The sequence below is a fragment of the Podarcis melisellensis genome (genome assembly GCF_964234715.1).
Source record: "Podarcis melisellensis genome assembly, chromosome: Z".
Classification (NCBI taxonomy): Eukaryota; Metazoa; Chordata; class Lepidosauria; order Squamata; family Lacertidae; genus Podarcis; species Podarcis melisellensis.
In genome coordinates, this window is record NC_138547.1 from 5963322 (window position 1) to 5982776 (window position 19455).

The window sequence follows — 19455 nt, forward strand, 5'->3', positions numbered from 1 at the left end:
TATGGGAAATAACATTTTTATATATACTAGAAATGGTTTCCAGTCTTTTTTAAAAGATTCTAAATTTGTATCTTTTATCAGTGCCATCAATTTTGCCTCTCTGTGTATTCCAAGATTTTCATCAACCATTCTGCCTTTGAGGGTGCCTTCTCCTCCTTCCATTTCTGTGCATAGAGAATCTTTGCCACTGTAGTCAGATACATAAATACCACTGATGCTTTCTTTGGGATTCATTGTCTAGTAGGAAGGATTCTGGCCTCTTGGGAAAAATCACTTTATTCCACCCCCCCTAATTTCATTATATATCATGCCCCAAAGGCCTTTGTCTTCCTGCAGGTGCACCACATAAGATAGAATGAACCCTCATAGACCTTATATCTTTAGCACTTGTCTGATACATTTTTGTACATTTGCAGTGGCGTAGCGTTGGTTGTCAGCACCCGGGGCAAGGCAAGTAATTTGTGCCCCCTAACCCGTGGATTTGCGCCCCTAACCCATGGATTTGCACCCCCTAACCCCCAGATGTTGCGCCCGGTGCGGCCGGCCCCCCCTGCACCCCCACGCTACGCCACTGTACATTTGAGCTAACTTTTTGGGAGTAAAATAATGATTCTGTTACTGCATAGCAAACATTCAGGATGACCAGGCTGTTTTGGTGACTCATGGGCAGAAATTCTTTTATTTTAGTAATTCACTCTCAATGAAACTGTTGCTCTGCTGGGCAGCCTGTGGTCCTCTATACATAGCAGGACTACAATGTATGTCACTCCTAGACATTAGTCATGCTGTTGAAGCCTGCCCCCTTAAAAATGAGTCCACTATGCAGGACTTTCTTTGGGAATTAAACTTTAGTTCCCATTTACAGAGTTATGCAGAAGAGAGCCTGGGTCATTGTAAGCCAACCACAGTTTGACCCTTTAATTAGTTCCCCTTTTCTCATATAAAAATTACGCAAGACATTCTCTGTTTAAAGTTTAAATAAAAAAAAACTTTTACTCAATGTACTTGCACTTGTTAGATTAAAAATATACAAGGCAGGTGTTATTTCTGTTGCTGGTACATCTTACATTGGCTTGTCTCTAAGACAAATATTGTTGTAGATTGACTATCTCTGAGGCAGATAGCAGCACAACAGAAAATACCTGCTGCTTTCACACAAAAGACTGTTAATAACTGCCACTGCTGTGCCAGTGGACATAACTGCCTCACATGTAGGACAACACAGAGTTCTATAGCCCTTGTAAGCATTAACCTTTAGCTAATATTTTGAATGTTTTAATGCCACACTTTCTCTGCACATCAACTGCCATTATTTTTGTGATAGCCAATATTTTCCCAATCCACAAAGTCCCAAGGTAATGACTCCTTAGTCCAGGGTACTGACTCCTTAGTGTATTGTGCCCAGGGGTAACCCGTGAAACAGAGTCCAGGACTGGTCCAGAATCTGAAGGTTCTGCTGGGAGTCAGTCCAACAGGGTCAAGGCAGGACATGAGGCAGGAAACCAGGCAAGGACAGGTACAGGATCTCAGGCAGGATCTAGCATACAGCAATGTTGCTCCCGCAACCTGGGGGGGGGGTGGTCTGACAGCCTTTTATCTTTGTCAGGGTAGTGGCCGGTCCTGATCCCCCAGTAACTCACCTCCCTGTTTCGCCTGAAGGAGAGCACTCCTCCTGCGAGTACTCAGGTCTCTCCTTCTCTCAGACCTTAGTCTCTGCATTTTGGGAGATGTCGGTGGGTTACTAGACCCAGGGGCTGCCTCAGCCTTCCTTGACCAAACTGGTAGTGGAGCAGCTGTAAGTAATGGCCCAGCTGGAGGCAACAAGGTAATCCCAGCATCTGGAGCCAGGGCAGGCTCAGGCCCCTGACTTAGCCCAGCTGGTGTTTGCTGCAGGGGAACCTGTGCAGACTGGGACTCTTCAGGATTAGGCCCCAGACTTGGTTCAGATGATGCCTGAGGCAAAGGATCCGGTGCAGACTGAGTTTCCTCTGGTTCCAAGTCTGAGCCCGAGTCCCATGCCATCACACTTAGTACCATAACTCAGCGATATAGAGCACCTGCTTTTCATGAAGAACATCCCAGTTTCAATCCCCAGCATCTCCAGATTTGGCTGGAAATCTCTCTTGTCTGAAACCCTGGAGAGCCACTGCCTGTCAGTGCAGACAGTACTGAACTAGATGGACTTGGCAGAAGGCAGCTTCCTAGGTTCCTATGTAAGATACAAAAATGGAGGCTAGGCTGCCATTTGCAGTGACACTGGATTAAAAATAAATAAAAAGAAAGTAGCTGTGCTAACATCATTGTTACTGGTGTGCCTTATCCAAAGAAACTATTGGAGAATTTCTCCTCCCCATGAGGAAATTCAGTAAAATTACCCCCAGCATAGTGCAGTAATTAGACTACTAGACTGGGACCCGGAAGACCAGGTTTCAGACCCCCCCACTGAGCAGAAATGCATTCTGACTCTAGGTCCTTGGAGGAAAGATGAGATATCAATGTGATACATACATTTTTTTAAAATATGAATAGGATGGAGACTATTGAGAGACTGTTTGTGCACAGGCCTGGGTCTAATTATTTCCAGTCTGTAGATCACTGGTTACCGAACAAGTCAGCTATTCTACTAACAGAAACTATCCCTCAGAGAAGATTCATTCAGCTTGCCTCTTTGATATCATTTCTCTCTAATCCAGGGGTCAGCAAACTTTTTCAGCAGGGGCCGGTCCACCATCCCTTAGACCATGTGGGGGGCCAGACTATATATTTTTTTTGGAGGGGGGAATGAACAAATTCCTATACCCCACAAATAACCCAGAGATGCCTTTTAAATAAAAGCACACATTCTACTCATGTGAAGACACACTGATTCCATGGGCCGGATTTAGAAGGCAATTGGGCTGGATTTGGCCGCCGGGCCTTAGTTTGCCTACCCATGCCTAATCTCTAGACAATGCAGTGTCCTCTAGATGATTCTGGACTACCAACACCGATCATTCCTCACCATTGATCCATGCAGGTAGGGCTGGTGGGATTTGGGATCCAACATCTCTAGGTCACCATATTGGCTATCCCTGCTTTAGCAGATGGGTTAGCAAAGGTGTCACCAGTGCTTTTTTCCTGTGGGTATTCAAGGGTACTCAGTACCCTTTTCTGGAAGAAAAGCACTGGTTTAAATTGTGGCACTTACTGTAACAACTTAATGGTGAGTACTGGCACCTTTTTTTTTTTCCTAGAAGAAAAAGCACTGGGTGCCACCAAAGCTATAAACCACAATCTTGCCCTGTTGAAGTGTAAATTGACTAGAATATATTTCATCCTCCCACTGCCAGAGCCTAAAGCATCTGGATGAATATGTGCTTAACTATTTATAATTGACCTTTGCACAAAAGAACATGAAATTTTTATAGCCCAAAGCTTCATTTATTAACTTTACTGGAGTGTAAAATATTGCTGTTTGCTATAAATTTAGAGCAGGACAAACAATATATATGCTAATTAGTGGTGTCGCAGCCATTCAGTTCAGATCTGCTTGCCGGCCGTTTTCGGGGGGGGGGGGAGAAGTAAGTGACAGAGGAAGGGAAGCCACAGCAACATGACAATTGAGTCATTTGATACTCTCTGTTCAAACAGGGAAGTCTGAAGTGGTGAATTAATGGTCTTCATTATACCAAGTCCATTTCCTTTTCATTTCCGTTATAAATTAGCCCAGGTAGCACGCTGCGTTCCAAAGAAAGTGGCTCGGAGACAACCTGCTGAGTCGCACCTGCAAATGGCCAGGATTTCACCATTCTCTCTCCACCCTCACCCCCAATCTCTAGACATCTTTCGCATTCTGTTCTCTCTCCCCTCTTTCAACTTTTCTAGACTCATCTTTGTTTTCAGTCTTCTCATGTCACAGAATTGTAAGGAACTGCAAGGCTGTCATGTTTGACCTTTTGTCACAAGAAAGGTGTGTCCAAGTTATCTCCCCCTCTCCCCCACAGATTCACTCCACACTACTTTCCTAGGGGTGGAGGATAATTTCATTGATATGTTTTTAAGTGAACTGACCTAATTCACACATCCTCTATCAATATATAGATTGGACCATAATTAATACACTTTGCCTCAAAAGCATACGTAATGTCCAAACAGATATGCAAAGTATAGTTGTTGTATGCAGTTGCTGTATGCAGGAATCAGACAAAAGATACGAAAGATCTTAACATATGCCTTTGCAAAATATCATTGTTGTATACATACTTTGCAAAGGCATATATGGTACATTACAAAGAAAACGTTCATTTCCTGCAAGTACTGCTTCTTAAAGTTGTCGCGTCTGACACTTGTATTCGTAAAGACATACGTGGAACAAAAAAACCCTTCTATTTGGACATTACGTATATAAGAACTGATCTATTTGTATCTTCTGTTCAAAATGTTGGTCTTTAATTGCTTCTATTTGATTTGATAATGTGAAAAGAGGTATGTTTATATGATGTATAGAGAATTCATATCGTTAAACATAGCCAGTTACATTGTGGGTGTTATTGTTAGTTGGATTTACATAACTATAGGTTTGATAGTGTTGTGTGCTTGTCATACATGACAGGCTTCCCAAAGGCATCTAGTTGATTGCTGTATGAAATAGGATGGTGGAAAAGGTGGACACTTGAATATATGTAGCAGCGTTTCCTTTTTTGCCAAGGATAAGGAAGAGATGTAGCTGTCACAGAACATGTGCTTTCTGAGTTTCCCTGCCTGAAACTCTATCCCCGTGATGAGGTGAGTTCCCGTTGCTCGGTCCCAGCTCCTGCCAACCTAGCAGTTCAAAAGCACGTCAGAGTGCAAGTAGATAAATAGGTACCGCTCTGGCGGGAAGGTAAACGGCATTTCCGTGCACTGCTCTGGTTCGCCAGAAGTGGCTTAGTCATGTTGGCCACATGACCTAGAAGCTGTACGCCGGCTCCTTCGGCCAATAAAGCGAGATGAACGCCGCAATCCCAGAGTTGGCCACGACTGGACCTAACGGTCAGGGGTCCTTTTAAGTCCATGTAGACAATACTGAGCTAGCTGTATCAATGGCTTGGGCTTGACTCAGTACAAACCAGCTTACTATGTTCCTGTCACCTTCCAAATGTTGCTGGATTCCCAGTTCCCATCATCCTGGTCCATTGTCCATGCTGGCTGGTTCAACAGTATCTGGAGGAACACAGGTTCCCCACCATTGCTTTCTGTTCTTATTCTTAGCAGTCCCTCGCAACTTTACAGCTGTCAAGATCCCCCAAGTGAAAGTGAATTAATTTTTAACCGAGTTTGTCTGGGTAGATATGGCCAGAGAATTTCCTAGTTTCATGTGTTGTTTTTGTTTTTATCTTATGTTTATGTTACTGTTGAAAACCAGTAAAATACATTTTTTAAATAGAGAGGGAAAGAAGCAGAAAGAAAGAAAGAAACATCCCTAGACTGGCATTTCAGCCCTCCCACCCCCACATCAATGCTTGTAAAGGAGGGCCAGATGGCTAATGATCATGAGATGTTGGAAGATCTTTGGTGTGTGAGTGTTCCAGGAGACCCAGCTGACTCATGGAGGAGTCAGCAATTTCCCAAAGTTCCTGGTTCTCCATTGACCTCCAGGGGGGCAGTTTAAATAACTGAGAGACAGTCATTTGGTTTTCTATATCCTGCACATTGGCAGGAGCATCTGCCTGCATCAGAAGGCATAAAGGGATAAACCATAGGATACAGAGAGCAAACATTTCCAATGTAATTGCCCTCTCCACTCTCCACATGCTGGTGCAAAGAGAGTAGTTTAACAGGTGGGCTCTCCACAGGCCCTGTTCCCTGGCTGCCTTCTAGCTGGCAACTAGTGATGATTATCAGCAAGCAGAACAGAATGATGGTTGCTCTTGTGTATGCCTTTCAGTCTCAAGGTAGGAAATTCAAGAGGACATTCTGGTTCCAGATATTAGATGTTGTGAACTCCTGAAGCTGAAATTGAATGGGATGGTCTCAGCTTCAGTACCATATTGCCTTTTGGGCATCCTTCTGAGGGGCCACATGCCTGTCATGGGTGGGGCCAGAGGCAAAGGTTGGTTGAGCAACAAATGCAAATTTTATCTCTGCATAGTGAGTTAGTTGCGCACACACACTCACATGCCTCTCTTTATCCACCATAAAGACAAGCAAGAGGCATTGGCAGAGTCCGAGGACATATTCCAGGCAGGGAAAAAGGAACACCAAAGGAGGGTGTGAAGTAGGGCTGAGAAGGGGTGTTGCCTAGGCAGAGGGAGTGTGGCCTGGGGAGAATTATAAGGGCCAAATATGGGACTAGAGGGCATGAGCACAGTCTAGGTAAAGCATGGGGAGCCTTTGGTCCCCAGATGGCAGGGCCTTCCACAGATAGTGTGCCTCAACAGAGAATGCCCTACCATACATCTTCACATAATGCACTTCCTCTAAGAATGGACATGAAGAAGAGCCCCCCCCCCAGGTGTTAAATCAAAGGCAGGCTGGTATTGGAATGATAAACTAAACCAGGGCTGAATGAACTGGATTACATTCTGTGTAAACATATGGGAGGCCACATACCACTGGTGCGTGCGGGCAGAGGCAAAAGTGGGCAGAGCAACAAATGTCAAATTTACCTTTGCACAGTAGGCTACACTCACACACCCTTCTCTATTTTTGTTATGGGAACCAGGACAATTCCAGCCACCCAAAATGGTTGGGGCAATGCAGTCAGATGGGCAGAGTACAAATAATAAAATCATCAACATCCTCCTCCTCCTCCTCCTCCTCAATTATTCATCCAGGCAACCAGGACACAACTTTCAAGTTTAATGACACATTCCATCCAGCCAGAAACACGCAATGAGTGTGTGGAGTGTAACTGATCAGGTGTGTGGCCTGAGGAGAGTAGGAGGGGCAGATAGAGAGGCTGGAAGGACACATTGGCTCTCAGGCAGGCCTGAGGTCCCACATTTCTGGAACAGGTTGAACAATATTATGAATTGGTAGAAGACAGTTTCCTATGCACGTGCGAGCTTATGGAGAACTTTGAAAAATTGCTACCAAGTTTGGAAAGCCTCATTGCCCTCATTATGGATGCAGAGGCAGTTCCATGCAAAGGGTTAATTGCCTCTCTTTTAAATGTTCATCAGAACAAGCCCTGCGTCATGCAATGAAATGACTGCTAGGTGCTTTTTATAAATGAAACATTCCATATACCCTCTGATTATTCTCTTGCAAATGTTAAATGTGTTTTTGCTGAAGCCTCCTGCTCCCCTTTTTCCCAGAGAATAATACTTACCCCTGCTGTGAGGCAGGCCTGGTATATTTTAAATAGAAACAGAAACAATTAACAAAATAGCTAATTGCTTAGAGAAAGAGAAGAGAGAGAGGGAGGGAGGGAGGGAGGGAAAAAAAACACACACGAAAGCCATCAATCTCCTGGAGCTTATGCACAGCCTAACATCCTGCCCCCCACTCCGCTTCCCCAAAACAATAACAAACAATGGTTTGGTTTTAATGATTTTTCTGTCTGTTTGTTTCCATTAATTTTAATCAATTTTAAAAGAACACAAATAACATAGCCGAGTGGCCCTGCAGCACTTTCCAATTTTCTCAAATATCCCCGTTGAAGAAAAATGCAATTTCAGCTTCCAGTCCATGGAATGGAATAAGAAAGGATGGTCTCAGTCATGGAGTGTGTATTTGAGCACAGGTTGCAGTGAGAAGACAGAAAGAGTTGGATCTACATATGCACCACCCTGGTTTCTGGTTCTGTTCCCACACCATGGCAGAGGCTCTCTCAACATGGGTGGAGGAAAGGGGAATGGAAGGGGTTAAATCATTCCCTAAAACAGGCTTCCTCAACCTCGGCCCTGCAGATGTTTTTGGCCTACAAGTTCCATGATCCCTGGCTAGCAGGACCAGTGGTCAGGCATGATGGGAATTGTAGTCTCAAAACATCTGGAGGGCCGAGGCTGAGGAAGCCTGCCCTAAAACCTTCCAGAAAGGACTAGAGGACCCTTGACTTTCTCCTGTGCTGGGGGTTGATGGAGGTGCTGGGTGCTAAACACTTGGCCTGATGCAATTCCCCAAGATCTCTATTGAACGTAGAGTTTCTCCTAATAATTAGGTTTTAACTGGTATTGAGGACAGGCACACGCCAGAGGAACTGCACATTATAACTGTGGACTATCCAGCTTCATAGGACTGAGGTTTGAAATCAAGAGAAGACTCTATTCTGTGTTGGAGGTGGATGGAGGAGGAGGGGGCTCTCTGCTATACTTTATACTATGGAAGTTCCTACATTTATGATTTGGCAACCCTCTGCAAACTTGGATTTAAAGATATACAAGTGAGGATGGTTTGATGTATGGTACAACATTGAGATTTAAAGAAAAAGCTGTGTGCAGTTTGAAATGAGGGGGGAGAGAGCTTGGTTGTCTTGAAGGATGATGCTGGGAAGCTAGAACCTATCCCCCTAATAATAATAGGAAGGAAGGAAGGAAGGAAGGGAGGGAGGGAGGGAGGGAGGGAGGGAGGGAGGGAGGGAGGGAGGGAGGAAGGAAGGAAGGAAGGAAGGAAGGAAGGAAGGAAGGAAGGAAGGAAGGAAGGAAGGAAGGAAGGAAGGGACTTTGGAGATGTTGAGATATAACCCATTTTAAAGAGGAAGGGCATTGGCCAAAAAATAAAATACTATGGTAAAGGCAAAAGTGCAAAATCAGCAAGCAGGATTTGGCCATAAGAGCACTTTCCACTCCTGTGGCTTCCAGCAAGTAGTATTCAGAAACATTACTGCCTCCAGCTGTGGTGGCTGAGCATTCAAACCATTCAAGTTGGTGGCCATCACTGCCTCTTGTGGGAGCAAGGCACCATAGTTTAATTCTGTGCAGTGTGAAGAAGGACTTTCTTCTGTCTTGTATCTTTCAAACATTCAGCTTGTTCGAATGTCCATGAATTCTAGTGTTATGGGAGAGAGAATTGTTTCCCCTATCCACTTTCTCAAAGCTATGCATAATTTTATAAATTTCTATCATGTTGCCTCTTACACGCCTTGTCTCTAAACTAAAAAGCCCACAGACCTGCTCCCTATTCCCCTTCCCCAGTTGTTCTCCCCCGCCCCCACTGTCAACTGATTATTCCTCAGGATGGATGAGAAGTGCCTCCAGTGCTAATCTTGTGGAGAATGGGGTGGTGTGCAGTGGGATCTTCTCACCCCCACAAGACAAGGAAATAATCAGCCATAGTTTGGTGGGAAGTCTGTCTGCGTGTCTGTGGTGAGTGAAGGCTGTGGGCTGTAACCAACATAGTCAGACACACTTCAGTGTTCACTTGTTCCACTGTTTTGTGCCAGCGTAACATGCAAGAGAATGCATAAGCAGGCCACTGACAACTTTGTTGCACAATAGATTGCAAATCTATTGCATAATGGGCTTCTGCTAGTGCAACTGCTTCATTAGGCTTCTCTATCATGCAACATTAAAACTTACTTGTCCATTAGTGCAAGAAGCATTGCACTAGTGAACAGAGAACATCAGATGCAGCCCCATGTGTCTGTATCTGTTTATGTACATATGATTGTGTGGCGAAGGGGTGTGTGTGTGTGAGAGAGAGAGAGAGAGAGAGAGAGAGAGAGAGAGAGAGAGAGAGAGAGAGAACCTATGCTTCACCCACCATTATCCTACCCACAACCTTCATGTGGCTCACTCATGGCACTTCATCAGGGAGAGGTCTGTCAATGGATACTAAACAAGATTACTGCAGTGTGCTTCACATGGTTCTGCTTCTGAATATGGTCCAGAATGGTAACTTGGTAATTTGGAAAAGTTCAAATTCTGAAGGGTAATTATGCTCCAATCTGCACATTAGTCTAAGAGGTGTTTATGCTTCCCATAGGCAACTGGTTGGCCACTGTGACAACAGAGTGCTAGACTAGATGACTCTTATGAGGCAATAATAAAATCACTTCACATTGGAATTCATAATAGGTTCCTCAAGGATCCCTAGTGATCTCAGGGCCATTTGTGGGCTTTTTCTGCACAACACTCTACAAAAACTATAGTCCCGTCCCCCGCTTTGCCTCACTGAAAAACCATTCCCTGCTTTATCTGTTACTCCCTTGGTCTGTTGCAGATCCTGAACAGTAGGACATGTAAACAGCTGCTATGTAAAATATAGATGATATCCTACTCCTATGATGTGCTGTGAAGTAGAGAGTAGGCAGAATTCTTATCCCAGTGGAAACATGAATTGCATTGATGCCATGAGAGTGCTCCTGCCTGTGAAATGCTACTAGAGACCACCACTGTGAGGCATCAATCCAACCCTGAACCTTCACTTCTTTTTGCACTCTGAGGAGCAGAAGGATCACAGCACAACCCTTTCTACCATATGGGCACCCACTGAATTCTGTTGTTTTTTGATCAAAAGGAGTTTGGAGGCTGCCCGTTGGTCAGCACCAGCAGTATGGCATTTGAACAACTCTGGTCATGAATATATCACCAATGTATTTTGATTTAGCAAAATATTGTCCATTGATTTTGAAATTTCAACTAAGGATTTTCCTATCCCAAACAAGCAAAAAACGAGAAACAGAATCATAGGAGCTGGATGTTAGAGGGTTCAGGGCAGCCCAAAAAGCACTTCCCACAGAAAGTACTCCTCTCCCAAAAGAGGCAGTGATGGTCACCAACTTGAATGGCTTTAAAAGGGGGTTAGAAAAATTCACGGAGGATAAAGCTATCAACAGCTGCTCATTATGATAGCCATGTTTTATCTCCACTGTTAGAGGCTGTATGCTTCTGAGTACCGGTTGCTGGAAGTCAGATGTGGGGAGAGCACTGTTACACTACGGTTCTACTTGTGGGCTTCCAGTGGGCATTTGGTTGGCTGGACTAGATGAGCCTTTGATCTGATCCTCTGGCAGGGTTCTTACGTTCTCAGCTGAAGTTGAATTTGAAGGTTCAAACCATTTCTCAATGCAGGTTCTATAATGCAGAATATAACTATGCTATCCATGACAGATGGGCATTCTGTCCTGTTTAAATATTTCCAAGTAAGAATGGTCCACCACCTCCTCTGGCAGTCTTCCTCCACTGTTAGACAGCTGTTACCATTAGGAAAAACTAGCATTTAGCCAGAATTTGCTTCTGAGTCATTTTCACTCATTTCTAGGTTTAGCCCCATTCACTACAGCCAAAGAAAACAATTCTGCTCCATCTTCTTGACATCCCCTCTGAAACAGTTGCCTTCTTAATCTTCAAAGTCAGGTGAAGCAGCTCAAGTGTTGCAAGTCTCGCTGTGTCACTCACTGATGCTTCTATTTGCTCTATGTACATTTGGCCAGAATTCCATGGCATAGACAACTTTTACAAAGGAGAGCCAGTGTGGTGTAGTGGTTAAGAGCAGTAGTCTTGTAATCTGGGGAACTGGGTTCGCATCTCCGCTCCTCCACATGCAGCTGCTACTTCACTGTAAAGTCAGTGCCTCTCTCAGTCTAACTTACCTTACAGGCTTATTGGGGGATTAAATGAGGAGGGAGAGTAGCATGTACATCACCTTGACCTCCAGTGTGGAGTAGTGGTTAAGAGCAGTAGACTCGTAATCTGGTGAACTGGGTTCGCGTCCCCGCTCCTCCACATGCAGCTGCTGGGTGACCTTGGGCCAATCACACTCCTCTGAAGTCTCTCAGCCCCACTCATCTCACAGAGTGTTTGTTGTGGGGGAGGAAGGGAAAGGAGAATGTTAGCCGCTTTGAGACTCCTTAAAGGGAGTGAAAGGTGGGATATCAAATCCAAACTCTTCTTCTTCTTCTTTCTTCTGACAAGGTATCTTAACTTCTGACCTAACTGTTCTACACTCAAGTGAATCCTAGATATACACTTTTGTTTCATGACTAATAAGCATCTGAATTCTAACCTAATACAGCATTCTCTGCACAAATCACAGCACTTGGTGGTCCATCAGAAAATATGTTAGTGGCCTGTTGTTGAGTCACTACCTACCTTCCACCCATTCCTCCTTTAAGATGTCATAGTCAATGCCATCATAGAGCAACTAATTAAATATCAGCTTGTAAATAACTCACTTTGCAAAAGTGACAAACCTATTGTGACATCAAGGGGCCTACTGGGTGGCAAAAGTTAATTGAAATAGCTGAATGAGATGTATTAGAATCATTGGGAAGAATCATTGGGAAGGAAAAGAGGAAGAGAGGCAGAGCAAGTAGACATTAGAGAAGCAGGGAAGGGAGGCAGTGACAAGGCACGAGGCTTAATGATATTCTCAGCCCACTCTACTAGTAAGCACACAGAAAGATGTTCAAAGGTTGCATTTTGACATTTTGGAAGACATGAAATTGTTCAGAAACATCAATAGCATTTTGGAACTGGGATTTCACTCCCACTCCCAGCCCCCACCCCAGTTGCCAAGTTTAAAATGTTAACATTTTGATTTTTTTTTAACTTTTCACACTCCCTACATTGAATTAGTCATCTCTTTTGCCAGTGCATTTCACACACACGCACCCTCCAGCTACTTCAGGTTGCACACCAATAGCTTTCTTGGAAGTATAACATACTGAGCCTTCAGTGTGCAATTCACTCAGGATGAAACAGTCAAAATATTGTCAAATTTGTAAAGAATGAAAAGCCTGAATAACAAACTTGAGTTAATATGTATCAACATGCACACAGACATTAACATGATGCATTTCAGGTGGAAATGAAAATTTTAGCACAAATTTTCAAAGTTTTAAAAACAGTGAAATGCTACTCTTCCAATCCTCAGGTCTTGGTTGAACAAGATTTTATCACAGCTTGTTTCTTAACCAGGTTTTGTGGGCAACAACAATAAAAAACAGTTGGATCCAAAGTCCCCCATTCCACTAGTGCAATGATTCTGCTGCTAGTGGGCAGGTTAGTTTTAATAAATCCAACAGCTGTGCCAGCTGAAACTCAGTATCTCTCAGATTTGCAATCTATTGCACAACAAATCTGCAGATTGCTTCCGCATTTTCTTGTGCAGCAACATTCCACTGGTGCAAAGCATTTCTCCAGGAGAGCAAGTACACTGCTATGTTAGCACTACATTGGATATAACCTCTAAAATGCTATTATAAACGACAATGAGTTTGTACTTTCTTTAAAAGATTTTCTTTTCCTTTGTCTCATTTTATCTTCTTGTACATTGCTTCACTGGTTTCAGACTGTTTATAGGTCTGTAAAATAAATCAAAACTCTAATGCAGTATAGAAACTCCAGCAGCAGAGAATAAAATCAATCCTGTAGAAGGTGAGGGTTAGTGAAAGAATATTCACCAAGTGCCAACAAGAGCATAGAACACACCAAGTGAACTTTTCTGGGAAGAGCATTCCACACCTGGGGTGACACCACTGGAAAGGCCATCTCACATGGTTTCAAAGCCGTGGCCTTAAACCCAGAGCTGGCGAAGGAGAAGCTAAACACTTGTCCTGCTGCTGGCACCACCAGCTAGAGAACTGGATCAAGCTCCCAAAGCTAATGGTTTCAGGCCCACAGAACCTGAGGGTGGTGGTGTGAAGCCAGCAGAGCTTGAGTCCATCCTGAGATAAGAAGGAATATAAAATGCTGTTCATTCATTTTGCAACTTCATCATGTCCAAAGCTACTTTAAGCTGCTCCAATGTCCCCAGGTAATCTGTGAAACAAAAACAAACCTGGCTTTGTTCCATATAATCAGATCCCAAAATGATAGCAGACTTCATAAATCTGAAGGGTTTGCGGATGCCTCCAGAGCACACCCCATCTGCTGCTAATCTTCCTTTACTTAAAAAACACTGTGTGGTTTTATTGATGAAATAACCTCAAGGTTGTTTTTGTGCAACTTACTAAAGTGACAGAGGTTCCTTCCCTTCTTTCCTCTATTTAAAAAGGGGGCAAAAAGGGAGATGATCAAATTGATAATAAAAGTCGGCAAGATAATAAAACATTCCCCATCATATCAGTATTCATTTCAACAAACAGTGTCCCAGTGCCATTTTGTAATATTAACACGTTACAAATGTCATTGATCTATTAAGACTTTCCAAGCGTTCAAAACCTAAAGCACTGAGAGACGAGTGCCGGGAAAATATGACTAACTCAACAAGATTAGAAGTGATATTTTCTTGTGAAATTAAATCTGATTCTAATGTTTGTGAACACAGCAGAGGGGATTATACACAGGTTATAAAGAGCTGCTTTGTGCTGAGTTACAGCTGTGGGTCCAGCTTTGAAACCATTCCTGACTACTTGAAAGACTAGCAGGTACCGTACAGCAGGACTCTACCTGAAATTCTTTGAGATATTGGACTCTGAACCCAGGATCTTATGCAATCAAGGTATGTGTTTTAAACCTGCAGACTTCCATAAATTGCTGCTACAACTTCCACCATCCCTTGCCATTGGCTACAATAGCTGGGAATCATGGGAGATGTACCCCAACAACATTTGGAAGGCCACAAATTTCCCACCCTTGAGCTAATTCAAGGGTGAAAAACCTCAGCTCAGAGGCCAAATGTAGCCCTCTAGTCTATCTATCTGGCCCCTGAGGACACATGAAGGAGGGCTTACTTTCGTGGCTACTGGAGGGAGCTACTTTCATGTATCACTGAGGTTCAGGATGGAGGGATTCTCAAGTACTACTATGAGAATCAGGGATCTGCTGCCTTTCTACTCACTCTTCCAAATCAGATGGCCATATCTTTCGATTCTATTAAATAGATATCCCATGACCAACAATTTTCACAGCAGAATGATAGTTTTCTTGCCAAAGAGTTGGTTCCATGTCTGTTTTCTCTTCTGTTGGGAAATAAACACCTTCTAGTTCAGAAACACTACTGCCTCTGACTGCCTGGGGAGGTAGAAACTGAAATTGACAGATGCATCCATCCCTAATGACATTTTAAGAATTGTAAGGTTCATGTAAGTTGAAGCTGAGGAAGTTTCTAGGCAAGACCTCCCAAGGACATAGCCTTAGCTTCTTCTCCAGTCCTCTCCCCTTCTCTTTGCTCACATAACCAACTGCATCTAGCTCTGCATCTTCTTACCATAAGGCCAGCTGCAGCTCCTGCTCCCTGTATTTAAATTAATTTTTAAAGAAGGAGGGGAGCAATCTGAACTTCCTTTTGTTTTTCACAACCTCATCCATATTCATAAGCCACTAATCATGTTTGATCAATCAAAATTCATTGTGGAACATATTAACCCCTCTTGTTGCTTGGAATTTTAATCTTGAAGGGGGAAAGCTGCCATTGAATGTGTTGGATTAAGCAGTCTCATGGCAATCCATTGAGTTTGTGGGCATCCTCCCCCCCCCCCATGGATGGTTGTCTTGTGTTTCAGAATCAAATTGTTCATTTGAAAGTCTAATTAAGTTTCTTGTCCTTATGGTTAACCTTCACAAAATGAGAACCAAGGACAGCTGATGCTTTGATGTCACTAGCTGGTTTTGTTAACGTGACACTTGTAGGGCTAGGGCAGAAATGGAGGGAAAGAAGAATACTGTATGAGAATTGTGGCAGGTTAGCTGGGAGGGAACTCAGTAGCAGAGCACATACTTTGCCTAAAGCAGGTACCTGATTAAATACCTGGTATCTCCAGATATGACTGGGGAACACTCCTGCCTGAAATCTGGCGAGCTGCTGCCACTCATTGTAGACCAGGAATGGGGAACCTACACCCACCTGTGATGTTGCTCGACTCCAATTTTAGTCACCACTGACTTTTGACCTTACTGGCTGGGCTTGATGAGACCTGGAGTCCAACAAGATCTGGCTTCCTCCCAGATAAGAAGGGTTAAGATTGCAGCTTCACTTGTCATTTCTCTATCACTAGCTGATAATGTAAGTCAGCAACCAGCAAAAAAGGGCTTATATAGCTGGAGATGACAATATGACGCTATTTGATTATAGAATCAAATAAGTGATGGTATCACAAAGCCAAGTCAGAGTGACGGCAATAAGTTCTCTTACTCATAATGGGAGAATGCTATCAGCCTTTCCCTGAAATTGGGGATCATTTCCTTGTGGATTACAGCTGCTACAAATACTAAATTCTCCATTCTATTTCAGTTCTACTCCGCTCCTTTTAAATACCCTTAGAATATCTATGTATATTTAAACCAGCACTTAAAGTTTTGATATTACTGGTTTGAGTTTTGAAATATGAACTGAATGCCAAATGTGAACAAAATTTCATGTAATCTTTAATGTTACCCACAGCAAGCATATACACTACCTTAGCGGACAATGAATGCTTTAAGCCTTGTGTGAAGAACCTTTGGCCCTCCGGAGTTTGCTGAACTACAACTCCCACTATCCCTGGCCATTGGCCACACATGCTGGGGAGGATGAAAGTTGATTCTAGCAACATTTGGAGGGCCACACATGCTTTAAAGCCATGACCTTTATGCAGGTAAACTCAGAAGTGTAAAATAGCAAAGTAGGGATGCTTGAAAAATCTAATATTCACAAATACCCATATGAACTGACTCGATTCTCACGAACTAATATATGGACCTGGAATATAGTTACCCACCAGAATTTTCACTTCCAGATTATTCCAGTGTGATTCTTGGTTCAAAGCAGCACCTCAAAATCTGCTTTAAGATGCATATCTTATGAGAAAATGTGTTTCGAAATATGTATTTTAACATAAAATACATATTTAAATAGCAGTCTTTAAAAACATCTCAAAAGAAGGTGGAAATGGGATGAAACATCATGCAGAAGTGATATAGACCAGAAATAGACAGATTCTTGGGTTATTTTTAATACTATGCTCAAAGTTATGCTAATTTCCGCTGGCTGCCAAATGGATCTCACACGTTGCTCTGCAGAAGTGCCACGGGTGCATCCTGTGACACAGTCTAACTTACACCTAATAATTCAGTGATGAACTTGGCGCCTGAACACAGCTTGAGAACTCTGCTTTACATGTCATCAATCCCACTTTTGCATCTTGCTAACCTTTGCAACCCTCTCATCCCACGCTACCATTTTTTCTCTCCAATTCATCCAATACATAACTATTCCCAGTTATTGTTAACTGGAGAGAGGCAGGTCAGTAGAAAGGAGATACATTTTCTATGCTAGGGAAGTTTATTATTTACCTCTCTTGTGTTTTGTACTCTTCCTTGTAGGGACTCTTCTCCCAGGCACCAGTGAGTTCGTTGGTAGAGATGAGTAGAATCTGAAGAATTAAATTTACACCTCCTAGCTTCCACTGTAATTGGGATTCCCAGGAGATGCAACCTTTGTCTGGTGACACAAGTAAAACTTGCCAATCTCCTTCCAGTCCCCTTCCCTCCCTTCTTCCAAGATGTGCATCAGCCAAGGCCCCTGGAGAGGTCCTCTAACCAAATTACTCTTAAGCAAAAAGCTGCTGTTGTTGCTAAAGACAGAGCTGCAGAGCGCCCTCAATGTGTTTATTGAACACATTTAATGGATTTATTTCTAGAAATCCCCCCCCAAAAACCTATCTGAAGCTGCAGCAATAAGAGATGTGGGATGGCAGAGGTGGGGAGGGAGGCAGAGAGAGCTGCATTCTGAAAACCTTCTTATATCCATATACCCAAATGGAACAATGTTATTTTGTCTTTTAACTTTATTTCTTTTCAAAAATTTGTAAAAACTTCCATAAAGTCAACATAAGAAGCAGAATAAACAGCATAATATCAACAATAAAACTACATTTGTAAAATAGGCACAAAATAGACTACAAATCAGCTTAATACATCAACATACCTTGATCACCCACCATGCCTTGGGTGAGTTTTAAGTGGACATCTAATTGCCACTGCTGTAGATGATTTCCTGGTGTTTGTTGAGTGGGTAGACCAAGAGCCTATCTGCACTATACATTCATTTATTTTATATTTTTAATATGTATGTACTGCCCTTCATCCGAGGATCATAGGGTGGCTTACAAAATAAAACACAAATATTTGTAACATAATGACAAACAAAACAATACCCCCCCCCAGTTTAAGAGGCCATAGATAATTTAATAACACTCAGCATCCTTAAGTACAGTACCCCAGCATTCTTTGGGAAGAGCTATAACTCAAAAAAATGGTGTGGTACTGCTTTAAACGTATAGGGCAGATGGGGCCTAAAGGGCAGGTTCCACCACTTTAAAGTAGGGATAAGAGAAGAAATTAGATTCATACTGAGTGCACCTCTAATGAGAAACCAGAGATCGCATTGAAATACATTACCTTGTCCAGAATATTACCTTGTCCAGTTTGTCATGTTTGCCCATGTTACAAAATATTTATTTTGTGGCCCTCTCCCATAAATTTCCATCTACTCTCAAAAAAAGCAGGGCTGAAAATAACAGCTCAATTTGAGAGTAATGGGTAAGATCATTTTTTAAAAAAATCCCTGTGTTTTGTAAAGTTGGCAGGGTCCAAACCCCTGAAATGTAGGAATCAAACATCCAGTTCCCCACAGCTGCCACACAGATTTCTGTGGAAATTCAGGCTGGAGACCTCTGATCCTGGAAGTAGTAAACAGCTGTTATAGTCATTGACAATTCCAAACTCTGTGGTTTAAAGCCATGATGCTGAGAGAGCCCCTTCACACTTTTCGAAAAGATGTGCCCCTGAGATACACTTTAAAAAGATACACCTAAAAAAGTAAAATGTGAATGGGTCAAATACATTTCCTCATTAAATTGATATCCAATCTTTCCTGCATAGAGTTCAAAGTGACATACATGTATCTACTCCTCTCCACATTATCTTCACAATAACCCAAGGGTAGACTAAGTTGGCCTAAGGTCACCAAGTAAGCTTCATGGTTGAATGTGGATTTGAACCCTGGTCTTCCATTTCCTAGTCTGACACTCTAACCATTATACCACCACTGGCTCTCAAGCTTGCTCTCTGGTACAGGAGAGTGCTCTTGCACTCAAATCTTGCTTGATGACTTCCTAGAGGCATTTGGCTGGCCACTAGAAGAACAGGATGCTGAACAAGGTGGGCCATTGGCACGATCCATCAGGGTTCTTCCTTTATTCTTCTTTCTCCTATTATTCATTTACTGTATTAGATTTCCTGCCTGTCCTTCACCATGAGGTCTCAGGGCAGGCTACCACATGTTAAATATAAAATACTGAACAGTTAAAACAGTTTACAATCAAGAGAATAGGATGGGTTTTAATAGCTAAGGTGTCAAGGGTCAGGGTATTATTATCCAACAAAAACCACATAATGAAGTGCCTCAGCTGCACTATACAGTTAAAGCAGTATTATACTACAGTGGTACCTCGGGTTACATATGCTTCAGGTTACATACGCTTCAGGTTACAGACTCTGCTAACCCAGAAATAGTGCTTCAGGTTAAGAACTTTGCTTCAGGATGAGAACAGAAATTGTGCTCTGGCGGCATGGCAGCAGCAGGAGGCCCCATTAGCTAAAGTGGTGCTTCAGGTTAAGAACAGTTCCA